At 43.9% G+C, this 16,820-nt stretch overlaps 1 protein-coding gene across 1 annotated transcript in view; it reads right to left on the bottom strand.

The window, feature by feature from the left end:
- Window positions 1-16,820, bottom strand: part of RALGDS (ral guanine nucleotide dissociation stimulator) — a 95,944-nt gene that overhangs the window by 67,587 nt on the left and 11,537 nt on the right. The gene's annotated exons all lie outside the window — the stretch shown is intronic.

Below are 16,820 nucleotides of genomic sequence, written 5' to 3'. Positions count from 1 at the left end.
ATGTCTAGCATTCAATTTCTGTGTCATTCAGATGTTTTTTCAATCACTGTAAAAATTTCTGCTTTCTGTCAATAAGTGGGACAATTCTGCTTTACAGTAAAAACTTGCATCTGAGGCCGGGTCCATGAATTTCAGTAGTGAGCGAAAACCCCTATAAAAGTCCAGCGGCCTCCCAAAGAGAAACACTGGTCACGGGGACCCCTTTACTGCTCACCTCTATTGACAGTGGTGGGCTACAATCTTACATCAGGACAAAGCACTAGAAAGAAAATGTGCAGCATCGAAACATTCACTGCAATCCAGAAACCAATCACAACACGGTGCAAACGCTGCGTGCAAAGGTCGCCATACATCCACTTGTAGTGCATCAGGTAGACATCCATGGCACAGTTACCTCTGCCGCATCGATCCGAAAACTAGAAGGGATCGTCCGTTACACGATGGAAATAAGGACAGTGGTGTTGTCATAGCAACCGATTAGACGTCAGCTAACAGTACGTGGATACGGGATAGAAAATAACAATGACCAGTGCGGGTTAACAGGTACCGAGGGCAACTTCCAATCACTGCTGCCGTGACCTTTCCAGAGCGACACAAATATTTTTTAAACTAAAACTGAGATTTATTCTAAATGTCGCTACTGTCAAAACGCAGCGAAAAATCGCTTTACTGTGGAGAAAACATCTAGTTTCTATAGTGTTGAACATTGTACAGGGAAAGAGAATGTACTAAAATATTAGGAGCAAAAGGAAGGAGAACTCCCATTATACTGTACTTTGTACATAGGAGGATTACTACTACTATAATACTGCTCCAATATACAAGAATATACCTACTATAATACTGCTTCCTATGTACAAGAATATAACTACTATAATACTGCCTCCTATGTACAAGAATATAACTACTATAATACTGCTCCTATGTACAAGACTATAACTACTATAATACTGCTCTCTATGTACAAGAATATAACTACTATAATACTGCCTCCTATGTACAAGAATATAACTACTATAATACTGCTCCTATGGGTAAGAATATAACTACTATAATACTGCTCCTATGTACAGGAATATAACTACTATAATACTGCTCCTATGTACAAGAATATAACTACTATAATACTGCCTCCTATGTACAAGAATATAACTACTATAATACTGCTCCTATGTACAAGAATATAACTACTATAATACTGCCCCCTATGTACAAGAATATAACTACTATAATACTGCTCCTATGTACAAGATAGACTATAATACTGCCCCCTATGTACTATAATACTGCTCCCTATGTACAAGAATATAACTACTATAATACTGCTCCTATGTACAAGAATATAACTACTATATACTGCCCTCCTATGTACAAGAATATAACTACTATAATACTGCCTTCCTATGTACAAGAATATAACTACTATAATACTGCTCCTATGTACAAGAATATAACTACTATAATACTGCCTCCTATGTACAAGAATATAACTACTATAATACTGCTCCTATGTACAAGAATATAACTACTATAATACGGCTCCTATGTACAAGAATATAACTACTATAATACTGCCTCCTATGTACAAGAATATAACTACTATAATACTGCCTCCTATGTACAAGAATATAACTACTATAATACTGCTCCTATGTACAAGAATATAACTACTATAATACTGCTCCTATGTACAAGAATATAACTACTATAATACTGCCTCCTATGTACAAGAATATAACTACTATAATACTGCTCCTATGTACAAGAATATAACTACTATAATACTGCCTCCTATGTACAAGAATGTAACTACTATAATACTGCTCCTATGTACAAGAATATAACTACTATAATACGGCTCCTATGTACAAGAATATAACTACTATAATACTGCCTTCTATGTACAAGAATATAACTACTATAATACTGCCTCCTATGTACAAGAATATAACTACTATAATACTGCCTCCTATGTACAAGAATATAACTACTATAATACTGCTCCTATGTACAAGAATATATCTACTATAATACTGCCTCCTATGTACAAGAATATAACTACTATAATACTGCCTCCTATGTACAAGAATATATCTACTATAATACTGCCTCCTATGTACAAGAATATAACTACTATAATACTGCCTCCTATGTACAAGAATATAACTACTATAATACTGCTCCTATGTACAAGAATATAACTACTATAATACTGCTCCTATGTACAAGAATATAACTACTATAATACTGCTCCTATGTACAAGAATATATCTACTATAATACTGCCTCCTATGTACAAGAATATACTACTATAATATGCTCCTATGTACAAGAATATAACTACTATAATACGCTCCTATGTACAGAATATACTACTATAATACTGCCTCCTATGTACAAGAATGTATCTACTATAATACTGCCTCCTATGTACAAGAATATAACTACTATAATACTGCTCCTATGTACAAGAATATAACTACTATAATACTGCTCCTATGTACAAGAATATAATTACTATAATACTGCTCCTATGTACAAGAATATAACTACTATAATACTGCTCCTATGTACAAGAATATAACTACTAATAATACTGCCTCCTATGTACAGGAATATAACTACTATAATACTGCTCCTATGTACAAGAATATAACTACTATAATACTGCCTCCTATGTACAAGATTATAACTACTATAATACTGCTCCTATGTACAAGAATATCACTACTATAATACTGCCTCCTATGTAAACAATGAGCTTTCCTCATGATTTATTGGGATGAGAGCAGTTGATGGTCCTGTATATAATCGTGGCACCCCCTTGTGTTTGGTGGCTTGTTAACGTCCCTGGCAGCCTCTGCACATGTAATGAGGCCTGAAAGAATGAACATTGTCAGGATTCCTGTCCGTTCACGTGTCCTGATGAATCAGCCAATATCCACAGGGTGTGAACAGCGCACATGGAAACACTCAGTCTGACAACAAAATAAACATCTCGGAGCCAAGGAGCTGCAGAAAGTCACCGGGATAGAAAGTACCTACAGATGTCACCAGGACAACCGGCAACAGAGCAGAGAAACCAGTGACCACAGGACACATAGTGACACACAGAACTATCTATCTGCATCTCCCATCAAATATCTGAATATTATATATAGATATATATATATATATATATATATATATATATATATATATATATATATATATATATATACACACACACACACACACACACACACACACATACAGACGTGGACAAAATTGTTGGTACCCTTTGGTCAATGAAAGAAAAAGTCACAATGGTCACAGAAATAACTTTAATCTGACAAAAGTAATAATAAATTAAAATTCTATAAATGTTAACCAATGAAAGTCAGACATTGTTTTTCAACCATGCTTCAACAGAATTATGTAAAAAAATAAACTCATGAAACAGGCATGGACAAAAATGATGGTACCCCTAGAAAACACAGAACATAATGTGACCAAAGGGACATGTTAATTCAAGGTGTGTCCACTAATTAGCATCACAGGTGTCTACAACCTTGTAATCAGCCATTGGGCCTATATATATGGCTCCAGGTAATCACTGTGTTGTTTGGTGATATGGTGTGTACCACACTCGACATGGACCAGAGGAAGCAAAGGAAAGAGCTGTCTCAAGAGATCAGAAAGAAAATTATAGACAAGCATGTTAAAGGTAAAGGCTATAAGACCATCTCCAAGCAACTAGATGTTCCTGTGAGTACAGTTGCACATATTATTCATAAGTTTAAGATCCATGGGACTGTAGCCAACCTCCCTGGACGTGGCCGCAGGAGGAAAATTGATGACAAATCTAAGAGACGGATAATCCGAATGGTAACAAAAGAGCCTAGAAAGACTTCTAAAGAGATTCAAGGTGAACTTCATGCTCAAGGAACATCAGTGTCAGATCGCACCATCCGTCGTTGTTTGAGCCAAAGTGGACTACATGGGAGACGACCAAGGAGGACACCATTGTTGAAAACGAATCATAAAAAAGCAAGACTGGAATATGCCAAACTACATGTTGACAAGCCACAAAGCTTCTGGGAGAATGTCCTGTGGACAGATGAGACAAAAATCGAAGTTTTTGCCAAGGCACATCAGCTGTATGTTCACAGACGAAAAAATGAAGCATATCAAGAAAAGAACACTGTCCCTACTGTGAAACATGGAGGAGGCTCTGTTATGTTCTGGGGCTGCTTTGCTGCGTCTGGCACAGGGTGTCTTGAATCTGTGCAGGGTACAATGAAATCTCAAGACTATCAAGGAATTCTAGAGAGAAATGTACTAGCCAGTGTCAGAAAGCTTGGTCTCAGTCGCAGGTCATGGGTCTTGCAACAGGACAATGACCCAAAACACACCGCTAAAAACACCCAAGAATGGCTAAGAGGAAAAAATTGGACTATTCTAAAGTGGCCTTCTATGAGCCCTGACCTCAATCCTATTGAGCATCTTTGGAAGGAGCTGAAACATGCAGTCTGGAAAAGGCACCCTTCAAACCGGACACAACTGGAGCAGTTTGCTCATGAGGAGTGGGCCAAAATACCTGCTGAGAGGTGCAGATGTCTCATTGACAGTTACAGGAAGCGTTTGATTGCAGTGATTGCCTCAAAAGGTTGCGCAACAAAATATTAAGTTAGGGGTACCATCATTTTTGTCCATGCCTGTTTCATGAGTTTATTTTTTTACATAATTCTGTTGAAGCATGGTTGAAAAACAATGTCTGACTTTCATTGGTTAACATTTATAGAATTTTAATTTATTATTACTTTTGTCAGATTAAAGTTATTTCTGTGACCATTGTGACTTTTTCTTTCATTGACCAAAGGGTACCAACAATTTTGTCCACGTCTGTATATACACACACACATATATACACATACACACACACACAGTACAGACCAAAAGTTTGGACGCACCTTCTCATTCAAAGAGTTTTCTTTACGTTCATGACTATGATAATTGTAGATTCACACTGAAGGCATCAAAACTATGAATTATCACATGTGGAATTATATACATAACAAAAAAGTGTGAAACAACTGAAAATATGTCATATTCTAGGTTCTTCAGAGTAGCCGCCTTTTGCTTTGATTACTGCTTTGCACACTCTTGGCATTCTCTTGATGAGCTTCAAGAGGTAGTCACCTGAAATGGTCTTCACTTCACAGGTGTGCCCTGTCAGGTTTAATAAGTGGGATTTTATTACATGACACGGAGGCGAGTATTGCTATCTCTTTCTTTACTAGATTTAACAGCAGCAAAGAAAAAAAAAAAAAAATACAAGTCAAACAAGTTGCCATGGCAACAGAACCCTCCCCTATGATCCAGTATAATAGGTCTGGACCCCGAACACTCCTCCTCTTTCTTTGCTGCTGCTTCCACAGATAAGTACTTGTGTGGGCTAATCTGTGGGGCTTCATTTTGTTAAGGGCATTATCTCCCTTCTCAATTATTTAGGCAATTGTCCTTTACTTTACTCTGTATATGGTTTACTGTCCGTGTATTTCTCCTTAGGTTTATATATATATCTATGTCAATTTCGTTATTCTTTTGTTCTGTGGGTTTCCCTGTATTGTTTTTTGTTCCTCAGGTTTCGGTCGGTTAATTCCGTCTACCGCCCCCCGCCTGTTTACCCTCTTACTTTACAGGTTCTCTCCAGTGCGCTCCCGTCGGCGGCCGTTGTCTCGCGGGACTTCGGCCGCCATATTCTTATCTCGTCTTCTGTCCTGCTTCTTCTCCGATTCTTCGCGCCGTTTCTTTGCCTGTTCTCGCGAGATCTCGCGCTTCCTTGCCTCCAGCATCGCGAGATCTCGCTCCCGTCCGTTCACTGTGTATTCCTTGCTCCTAGCATCGCGAGATCTCCCTTGTGACAGTGTGTTAGTGTGTTGGTGCGGACGGTTTTTTCCAGCAGTAGCGCTCCTTGCCTCAGTGTTTCCTGCTTGTTCTAGGTTGGTTGTCTCCGGGGTCCTTACACATATTAGTGCCCCGTCCATATATTCTATACTCTGATCCTGTCCCAGGCCATATATAGTTTAGTCAGGCATATATAGCTGCTTTAGTTTTTACCATGACTGATCACAATCAGCGTACCCCCACTCCTAGGGACTTGGAGCAGTTGTCTCTAGCCCAAGAGTCTGTTGCTGGTCAGTCTGATGATCAGGCGCTGGCGATTCGGCGTTCTGTTGCTATGGCCATTCAGTCCGCTATGGGGTCCATGGCTTCGGCCATATCGCACTCCATTTCTGAAGCTTTCCTTTTACATAATCCGCCCTCTAAGGATAGTTCCATCCCTGCACCCTCTAGTTCTCGGGCACCTGCCCCTGAATTACCTGCCTCCAGAACCAGTAATGTTGGTGAGTTACCTGCCACCCTAGATAGCGCGCCTCGTCCGCGCAAGAGAGCCTACGCCCGCCAGGCAGAAAAGGCGAGGCAGTGGAAATGCGCCAGAGCGCAACATGACACTGAATCTGACTCCGATCATTATTCGGATGAGGAGGCACAGGATGATCGTTTTTACGGTACAGAGGAGGAGGGTTTAGTCCCTTTGGATATGGACCCCCCCGGTCCTTCTTCTAACCCGGCCTTACCCCTTACTTCCAATACTGATGGTTCCGTGGAACCCTCCTTGGCCATACTAGACCCAGCGGGAGAACCGCTTTTTGATCCGGATGCACTTCACCATCCCAGATCCGCTGAATGGCTCCCCTCTGAGCATGTTGCCAAATACTTGGAGGCGAGAGTTCGCCAACCTCTTAGTAAAGAGGCTAGAAACAAGTTACGGGCTGAATGCCCCAGGTCAATTGTTCCCAATAAGGTCTGTGAGACCCCTCTGGTGGACCCAAAAATGTCCCAGTATTTAACTAAAGTCAGGATGGAATCCCCGCAGAGGGCTTGAATCTGCTCTAAAAGCCTGCCAAGACAAGGTCTTAGATATTTTGGGCCCCCTGACTAAAATATTTGAGTTGGCTGAGGCCGCTAAAGCTCAAAACACGCTGGTTGACCCGGAAGAGCTACGAGGGTGGGTCCAGCGTGCAGTATGTATCACTGGAAATATCAATACGTCCCTCTCTATTGAGAGACGTAAGGCCATATTGTTTAAAATTGAGCCGAAACTCTCAAATTTGGCATTAACGGAAGCAGGCAAGGATGCTCAAGGCCTCCTTTTTGGAGATTCTTTTATAAAAGATCTCTCCCGTTTTGTTGGGGCCTTTACAGCCTTGGATAAGGCTCAAACGTCTATGAGACGCGTTTTTCAAGGTCGGGTCTCCACCAGGGCCGGCAGCTCTAGGGGCCGCCTGTCCGGCCGTTCATCGTTCCAGACCCGTGGTTCGGGTCGAGGCTCCTTCATGTACCGCAACTCCAATCAGGAATCCAGGACAGCCGTCTACCTTCTTCCCCTCTCGTGGCCCGGCTTGGAGATCCAGAGGCTCCAGAGGTTTCCCAGCTTCAAGACGTCCATTCGGTAAGTCTACCAACCCCATCCCTTTCTTCAGTTTCCTGTGTAGGGGGAAGACTCCGTCTTTTTTCCCACGTTTGGGCTACAATAACCTCGGACCCATGGGTTCTCTCTACTGTACTAGGTTTCCGAATAGAGCTAACCAGATCTCAGATCTACATTCCCCCTCCAGACCCGTACCATCTTCCTGCTTCAAAACTCCTCCTTTTGCACAAGGAATTATTGGCCCTATTCCGGAAGGGCGCCATAGAGCCGGCCCCATCTTCCTCCATGGGAGTGCTAAGCAATATGTTTCTTGTGGCCAAAAAAGGGGGCCAAATGCGCCCTGTGATCAACCTCCGTCCACTAAACGCCTTCGTCCTTTACCGCCATTTCAAAATGGAGGGTATTCACCTCTTGAGAGACATGCTCCTTCACGGCGATTGGATGGTAAAGTTGGATCTGAAGGACGCCTACCTGACTGTACCAGTGTCCGAGGTTTCCAGGGACCTCCTTCAATTCCGATGGGGCAAGGAGATATGGAGATTTACTTGTCTCCCATTCGGTCTTTCCTCAGCTCCTTGGGCCTTTACAAAATTATTGCGCCCGGTTGTCTCCTACCTTCGCAGTCGAGGGATCCGTCTCATCGTCTATCTCGACGATATCCTTCTTATGGCTCTGGATCGAACTACCCTTCTGACGCATTTGAGTTGGACAATAGACCTACTGTCCCGTCTGGGTTTCCTGCTCAACCTAGAGAAATCCTGTCTCACTCCGGCCCAGGAGATGGAATTTTTGGGTTTTTCCATCAATTCCATTACAGAAACTCTCAGTCTTCCGTCTTCCAAGGTCCAGGCGATTCGCAAAGAGCTTTACCGGACTCTATCTCTCCCGCAGGTCTCCCTGCGTCAACTGGCCCGTGTCATCGGCCTCCTTTCGGCCTCTATCCAGGCAGTTTTTCCTGCTCCCCTGCAATACCGGGCCATGCAACGCCTCAAGAACTCTCATCTTCTGGCGGGCCTTTCGTATTCGGACCTGATCACCTTGGACGTGGCAACCAGGAACGAGTTGACTTGGTGGATTGGCAACCTGGAGGTCTGGAACGGCAAAGCGATTTTCGCCTCTCGTCCGGATTTTACTGTCGATTCGGATGCCAGCCTTCTGGGATGGGGAGCCTTCTGCGACGGAGTGACCACTGGAGGACGCTGGTCTGCGGAGGAATCTGCCTTACACATCAACGGCCTAGAGTTGCTCGCGGGCACCTTCGCGATTCGCAGTTTTGCGAATGGATTGACCGGAACCTGCATCAGACTACGGATGGACAACGTGTCGGCCGTCCGTTATGTCAACGCCATGGGAGGCACGCACTCATCGACCCTGTCCCGACTGGCTCGGGAATTTTGGACCTTCTGCCTTTCCAGGGACATCACCGTAGTTGCAGAGTACCTACCCGGTCTCCACAACACTCACGCGGACTGGAGTTCGCGTTTTCTTTCCGATTCCAGCGATTGGAAGCTAGACTCGACTGTGTTTGCTTCTATATCCTCCCTTTGGGGACCCTTTCATTTGGACCTTTTTGCATCCCGCTTGAATTCTCAGCTGCTCCGTTTCTACAGCTGGCGTCCAGATCCGAACGCGGAGGCAATAGACGCCCTGTTGCAAGACTGGTCGGGTCACCTGATGTATGCCTTCCCGCCATTTGCCCTTATTCCCCGTGTCCTGGCTCAGATTCGCCAACAGAGGGCCGAACTAGTCCTGATTGTCCCGTTCTGGACCACACAATCTTGGTTCCCTCAACTGTTAGAAGTCCTGGTTCAGTGCCCATTTCTTCTCCCAATGTTTCCGGATCTCTTTGCTGGATCCTTTGGGTCTTCAACATCCTCTCATCCTGGAGGGATCTCTACAGCTCCTCGCCTGCAGGGTCTCGGGGGACCCTGGCAGGGCGCTGCAATTTCGGACTCAGCTAGACGTCTTTTGGAAGACGCATGGGCTCCCGGAACCAGACGGTCCTATCGTGCGGCCTGGAAATCTTGGGCTGACTGGTGCATGGCTAGGAACGTGGATCCCTTATCAGCTCCTGTGACGGAGATTTTGGAATTCCTCACATCTCTGTTTGACAAGGGTAGGGCGTATCGTACGATCAATTTGTATCGTTCGGCAATTTCGGCCTCTCATCTGGGTTTTAGTGGGGTTCCTGCGGGTCAACATCCCTTGGTGTGTCGTCTTCTTAGAGGCTCTCGCCTTTCGCGTCCTCCCAGGCCACGTTTTTCTTCTACCTGGGACGTTTCTTCTGTCCTTTCTCTTTTTTCCTCCTGGCCGCCCAATCCAGACCTTTCCTTGCGTCAGCTTTCCGCTAAATTGGTATCTCTCTTTTGTCTAGGTCTCTTGTAAGAGAGTCTCTGATGTTAGGGCCTTGGACTACGACGCTCGATTCTTTTACTCCGGAAGGGGTGGTGTTTAATATCACCCGTCGCACCAAGACCAATATTCGATCAGTGTCTTACCCATGTTTCCCGGATTCTCCATCTCTATGCCCGGTCGCTTGTCTGAGAGAATATGAGTCCCGTACTTCTTCTCATCGTATCTCCTCCTGTTCTCACCTTTTCCTATCATATCGCCGTCCTTTTCAACCTGTCACCAGCGTCACCTTGGCCAGATGGGTCAAGTGGATTATGTCCCAAGCGGGAGTGGATACTGCGGTTTTCACCGCACATTCCACCAGGGGTGCTGCTGCAACTTCCATGGCAGTCGCCGGAGCACGATTGGAGGATATTATGCGTCTGGCGGACTGGTCCCGGGTGTCTACATTCCGTGAGTTCTATTTTCGGCCTTCTTATCATGCTTTTACTTCAGTTGTTTCCCAGCTTTAAACTCGCAATTTTACTTCTGAGATTGATACCTTCATTATGCCATGTTTTTAGTCTCCTACTGTATTTGAATGTTTCCCTTGATGCAGAACATCTTGTTGATAGCTTTGTCCTTCTTCCTTAAAAGGTCGATTACCCTTTGTTTTTTCTTTCTCAGGATGAACTTCCCTATTACGCTACAACGACTGACGGCAGCGTCTACCTTTTCGTTTTCCAGCTCTGCGAATCCGGTTCCATGAGGATTTCGTCTTAAGTTTTCCTTTTCAGCTGGAACTTTTCTTCAAGTTGGGTTGTTCAGTTCTTCTGTTATGGAATCATCATCAAAGAAAGAGGAGGAGTGTTCGGGGTCCAGACCTATTATACTGGATCATAGGGGAGGGTTCTGTTGCCATGGCAACTTGTTTGACTTGTATTATTTTTTTTTTTTCTTTGCTGCTGTTAAATCTAGTAAAGAAAGAGATAGCAATACTCGCCTCCGTGTCCTTAATAAAATCATGACTTTACGTCATAAAATAGGAAAATCATGCAATTTCTTGCCTTATAAATGGGGTTGGGACCATCAGTTGCGTTGTGGAGAAGTCAGGTGGACGCACAGCTGATAGTCCTACTGAATAGACTGTTAGAATTTGTATTATGGCAAGAAAAAAGCAGCTAAGTAAAGAAAAACGAGTGGCCATCATTACTTTAAGAAATGAAGGTCAGTCAGTCCGAAAAATTGGGAAAACTTTGAAAGTGTCCCCAAGTGCAGTCACAAAAACCATTAAGCGCTACAAAGAAACTGGCTCACATGCGGACCGCCCCAGGAAAGGAAGAGCAAGAGTCACCTCTGCTGCGGAGGATAAGTTCATCAGAGTCACCAGCCTCAGAAATCGCAGGTTAACAGCAGCTCAGATTAGAGACCAGGTCAATGCCACACAGAGTTCTAGCAGCAGACACATCTCTAGAACAACTGTTAGGAGGAGACTGTGTGAATCAGGCCTTCATGGTAGAAGATCTGCTAGGAAACCACTGCCTCCTATGTACAAGAATATAACTACTATAATACTGTCTCATATATAAAGAATATAACTACTATAATACTGCCTCCTATATAAAGGATATAACTACTATAATACTGACTCTTGTGTACAAGAATATAACTACTATAATACTGCCTCCTATATAAAGGATATAACTACTATAATACTGCCTCCTATGTACAAGAATATAACTACTATAATACTGCCTCCTATATAAAGGATATAACTACTATAATACTGCCTCTTGTGTACAGGAATATAACTACTATAATACTGCCTCCTATGTACAAGAATATAGCTACTATAATACTGCCTCTTATGTACAAGAATATAACTACTATAATACTGCCTATGTACAGGAATATAACTACTATAATACTGCCTCCTATGTACAAGAATATAACTACTATAATAATGCCTCCTATGTACAGGAATATAACTACTATAATACTGCTCCTATGTACAAGAATATAACTACTATAATACTGCCTCCTATGTACAGGAATATAACTACTATAATACTGCCCTCCTATGTACAAGAATATAACTACTATAATACTGCCTCCCATGTACAAGAATATAACTACTATAATAATGCCTCCTATATACAGGGATATAACTACTATAATACTGCTCCTATGTACAAGAATATAACTACTATAATACTGCCTCCTATGTACAAGAATATAACTACTATAATACTGCCTCCTATGTACAAGAATATAACTCCTATAATACTGCTCCTATGTACAAGAATATAACTACTATAATACTGCTCCTATGTACAAGAATATAACTCCTATAATACTGCCTCCTATGTACAAGAATATAACTACTAAAATACTGCTCCTATGTACAGGAATATAACTACTATAATACTGCTCCTATGTACAGGAATATAACTACTATAATACTGCTCCTATGTACAAGAATATAACTACTATAATACTGCTCCTATGTACAGGAATATAACTACTATAATACTGCTCCTATGTACAAGAACATAACTCCTATAATACTGCTCCTATGTACAAGAATATAACTACTATAATACTGCTCCTATGTACAGGAATATAACTACTATAATACTGCTCCTATGTACAAGAATATAACTACTATAATACTGCTCCTATAGACCATTATATAAAATACACCAGTTTCTTTCCTGTATACTTTCGTTGTGCGCTCTTATCTTTTCGCTGGGTATCGGTTATATTTTTGTGGCCTCTGTTATTGCAGATTGTATCTTCTACAATCAGGAAGTCATCTCTCACACAAGTATTTTTCGGTGACCGATAAGCGTGATGCGTCCGTCAATATCACGTAGAATTCTGCTGTATTTTCGGCCTTGTTATCAGTTTAGAATTTCAAGGACACGAAAATACAGGAAGAGGAGAGAAGTGATAAGTGCTGGGGCCCGACCTCCACACCTCACAGGAAGCCCCCGCATCCGATCTGCACCACACGGGAAAGAGATGGCGACACACAGACACCGCAAACGCACCCAACGTGAGCAAGAGGTCAGGGCAGATGCCAAACAACACAAGCAGTGACATCAGCAGAGCGCCACCACGACCCTGAACATGGAGGAGATAGAGCGCTGCTGCGGAAGACCTACGGGTGGGGGCTTTACTGCCTCCTCACTGACATTAATTCATAGTTTTTTTTGTTAGTTTTTTACAAAAATGAACTTCATTAAAAAGGGGTAATATTCATGATAGAGTTAGATACACAGCTCAGCAGACAGTATCACACAGGATAGGATTAGATACACAGCTCAGCAGACAGCATCACACAGGATAGGATTAGATACACAGCTCAGCAGACAGTATCACACAGGATAGGATTAGATACACAGCTCAGCAGACAGTATCACACGGGATAGGATTAGATACACAGCTCAGCAGACAGTATCACACAGGATAGGATTAGATACACAGCTCAGCAGACAGTATCACACAGGATAGGATTAGATACACGGCTCAGCAGACAGTATCACACAGGATAGGATTAGATACACGGCTCAGCAGACAGTATCACACAGTATAGGATTAGATACACAGCTCAGCAGACTGTATCACATAGGATAGGATTAGACACGCTGCTCAGCAGGCAGTATCTAATCTTTTGCTGTACACCACACGGTATGTAGTATAAAAGGTGCAGTTACACAGGTCATGAACGCTCGTTCCCCACAATCTATCCGTGTAAATGTGCCGCCGATCACCCAACGCTCGTTCATGGTCCTGTCGCTCGTGCAGTCACTGCCGATCACGGCTTCTGGGCTGCGGATCGTGCGGTATAAACAGGGATCTGCTGCCCAGAAACCATGATTCTGTATGAGGACGAGGGATCGGTAGAGCCACCACTCATCCTCATACTGTGGAGGTGATCTCCACATGCGTCTCATCCACTGAACGAGCAGCCGAGTGTCAGGAAGGAACGCTATTTCCTGACAGTCGGCCCGTGTAAATCCAGCTTTAGGCCCCTTTCACACAAGCGAGTTTTCCGCACGGGTGCAATGCGTGACGTGAACGCACAGCACCCGCACTGAATCCGGACCCATTCACTTCAATCCGTCACACCCGTGTGAAAGGGGCCTTACTCTTGTTTTGTAGGAGTTCCCCTTTAAAAAGGGTGACTATTCCTGATCTATTTACTGTGGCCGTCAGCTCTGGGTCCATCACACCTTCCATTCCACTGACAGACACATCTGTGCGGAGTGCCCAGCGGGTGGCAGTATAGGAAGCTTTAGGAGGGCTGATGGCGGAGGCCCTTTATATACACTGAGGAAGCGTCTGATTATTTTGGCACAGTCCCTGAGATAACAGAAACCTATCTGCACATGAACCCCTCCATCTACAGAAAGCGATCACCCCCCCTCACCCACTTGGCTCTGACCTATTCACTATACTTCCTGCCTGACAATAACAGGAAGGTCCCATCCAGAGGGATTAGAAGGGGGGAGTTCCTGAACCTACAGCAGGGGCATGGGGGGTGTCACGTGAATTCTGCTGTTTTTCAATCATTTTGGGATAAAAGATGAAGCGATTGTGATGGAATTGTCTATGTCAGGCTTCTCTTATCACAGGGCAGGGATACATTGTGGCAGCTGCTGCTTTCTGACCTCATACTTTGTTGCAGATTGTTTAACCCTTTTCTCTCCAGCAGCCTTACACAAGTTAGTAGGCCCTGCAGGAGATACTAGCAGTTGCTTAAAGGGGAATTCTATTAAAATGCACCCGTCACGTGACAAGAGTGAGCGGCTCCAAAAAACAACAACTCTATGCATGCCAGGAAAGTTATGATGGGAGTTGTAGTTCAGGGTAATAAAAAAAAGTGTGCCCTAAACTTTGGCTTTACGGCTGCTGAAGACTACAACACTCTCCATGCCAGGCCATGATGGGAGTTATAGTTTAGGAGAATTAGGAAGAGCAATGCCTCTTAAAACTTTGTAAAGCTACAACTCTCTGCGTACCAGGCCAGCCACAGGCAGTCAGGGTAGGATGGGAGTTGTAGTTTATAGTCATAAAAAATAAAAAAATAAGAAAAAAAAAGCGTTTCTTACCCTTCATGGCTGCCGAAAACTATCACTCTCTGCATGCCAGGTCATGATGGGAGTTGTAGTGTAGGATTAACAAAAAAAGAAGCGTGCCCTAAACTTTAGTCTTTACGGCTGCTTTAGACTACAACACTCTCCATGCCAGGCCATAATAGGAGTTGTAGTGGAGATGAATTAGGAAGAGCAATGCCTCTTAAAACTATAGCTTTATGCAGTTGCAAAACTACAACTCTCAGCATGTCAGGTCAGACACAGGCTACTGATGGACACGGTGGGAGTTGTAGCTTAGGGTTGTCAAGAAGAGCAGTGTTCACTAAACTCTGGCTTTATGGCTGCAGCTTTATGACTACAACTCTCAGCTGCGGGCTGGTAGCTGTAGTTTAGGGGAATCCAGAAAAGCAGTGCTCCCTGAACTATAACTCTCAACATGGCAGGCCAACCGCTGGCTATTAGTCTTGCAGCAGCTGCAGAGCTCTTCTTAGTTCCCCTAAACTAAGTGGGGTTAATGAAGAATCCCTAAAAAGGGGATAACATAAAAGCAGGCGCTAGGGGGCGCTGTGAGGGGATGGGGATCTGATGTGATCACCTCGCATCTTACACAGAAACGAGTAACTGTGGAATTCTCCTTTAAGCAATTTTCTAATAAATCCTGCAAACAGTAGCTTTCCTCGGCACATACCCCATTGTGTCACTAATGAGCCCCTCTGTCAGACACCCTGCTGACGGACGCCACCGCAGTACCACCGCCGAACGCTGACATCTGACCTACTTCTATGGACTGAGCAGGACTCAAAAATTAACCCACTGTGTAGAGCCGCCATATTGTGCATTCTTATTGTGGTGCAGGGATCATCCAGCTGTTCTGAAACTACAGCTCCCAGAATCCTCCTCTTACTTCTGTGGGAGCATGTGTGCATGCTGGGCGTTATAGTGCGTATTCACATTTGCCTACCGTGTCGCCATCTGAATGGCACGTTGTATCTGTGCAGTGACCCCGTTATCTCAGGGGAGCGATGTCAGAGACGCCACCAGCCATTAGAGGCCATGGGGTCAGTAACACAGTCTCAGACACTGGAAGGAAGGTCTTCATCTCAAGGAAGTTTTCAAGGTTTAGAAATGAAAGGTCCGGAATTTCTTTAAAAATAGGACAAATCATCAGCCCGCTGGGGCGCCAATTAGTGATGACCGGCATTGCCGTATGTAGGACACGATGTATGGTACATCCGTGGCAGATTGAGCTTCTAGGAAGCCCACGCTATCTGTGTCTACAGTATATACACATATATTATATAAAGCGGAGTGTATGTCCGCTAAAGAAATCCGCACGGTCGCATTTACAATCACGAAATTTGGCACACTGGTACATCAGGTGTCCGGGAAGGTTTTAGACCGGGTCTCAGCTCTCTAGCACGTACCGGTCCTGAGATATTCCCCAAACAAAATGCATTAGCCAATAGAAGCCTGGCCACATGACCCTTATCAGCCAATAGAAGCTCAGACCCTTAATCTTCACATACACACAGTTTTACTCCAGGTTTCCATAACAACCCAGCCATTTTTCTTCACTGCTGCAGGTCAGCTTTAAAAGGGGCAGGGCACTGTAGATGACACTGTTAAGAGAGCGGAGTGCTGTGGAGGTCACAGTTCACGGGCAGGCAGGGTGACCATTCAGGCCACCCTCAAAAGACGGACTGAAAAAACCTGCACCAGGTCCAGCTAAGCCACGCCCCTGGTCCATTTAGGCCACGCCCATCCCACTCCGCAGCCGACGGAGATTGAAAAAATGAAGGTAAAAATCACCTAGTATCAGCTGCAGGGGTGGGAGGGATGGTGACTTTCTTCCTGCAGCTCACACTCAGACAGCACAGTGCTGCGGTCTGAGAGTGAGCTGTTCAAAAGGA

This window comes from Bufo gargarizans, chromosome 9 (genome assembly GCF_014858855.1).
Source record: "Bufo gargarizans isolate SCDJY-AF-19 chromosome 9, ASM1485885v1, whole genome shotgun sequence".
NCBI lineage: Eukaryota > Metazoa > Chordata > Amphibia > Anura > Bufonidae > Bufo > Bufo gargarizans.
This window is presented reverse-complemented; position numbering and strand designations above follow the sequence as displayed.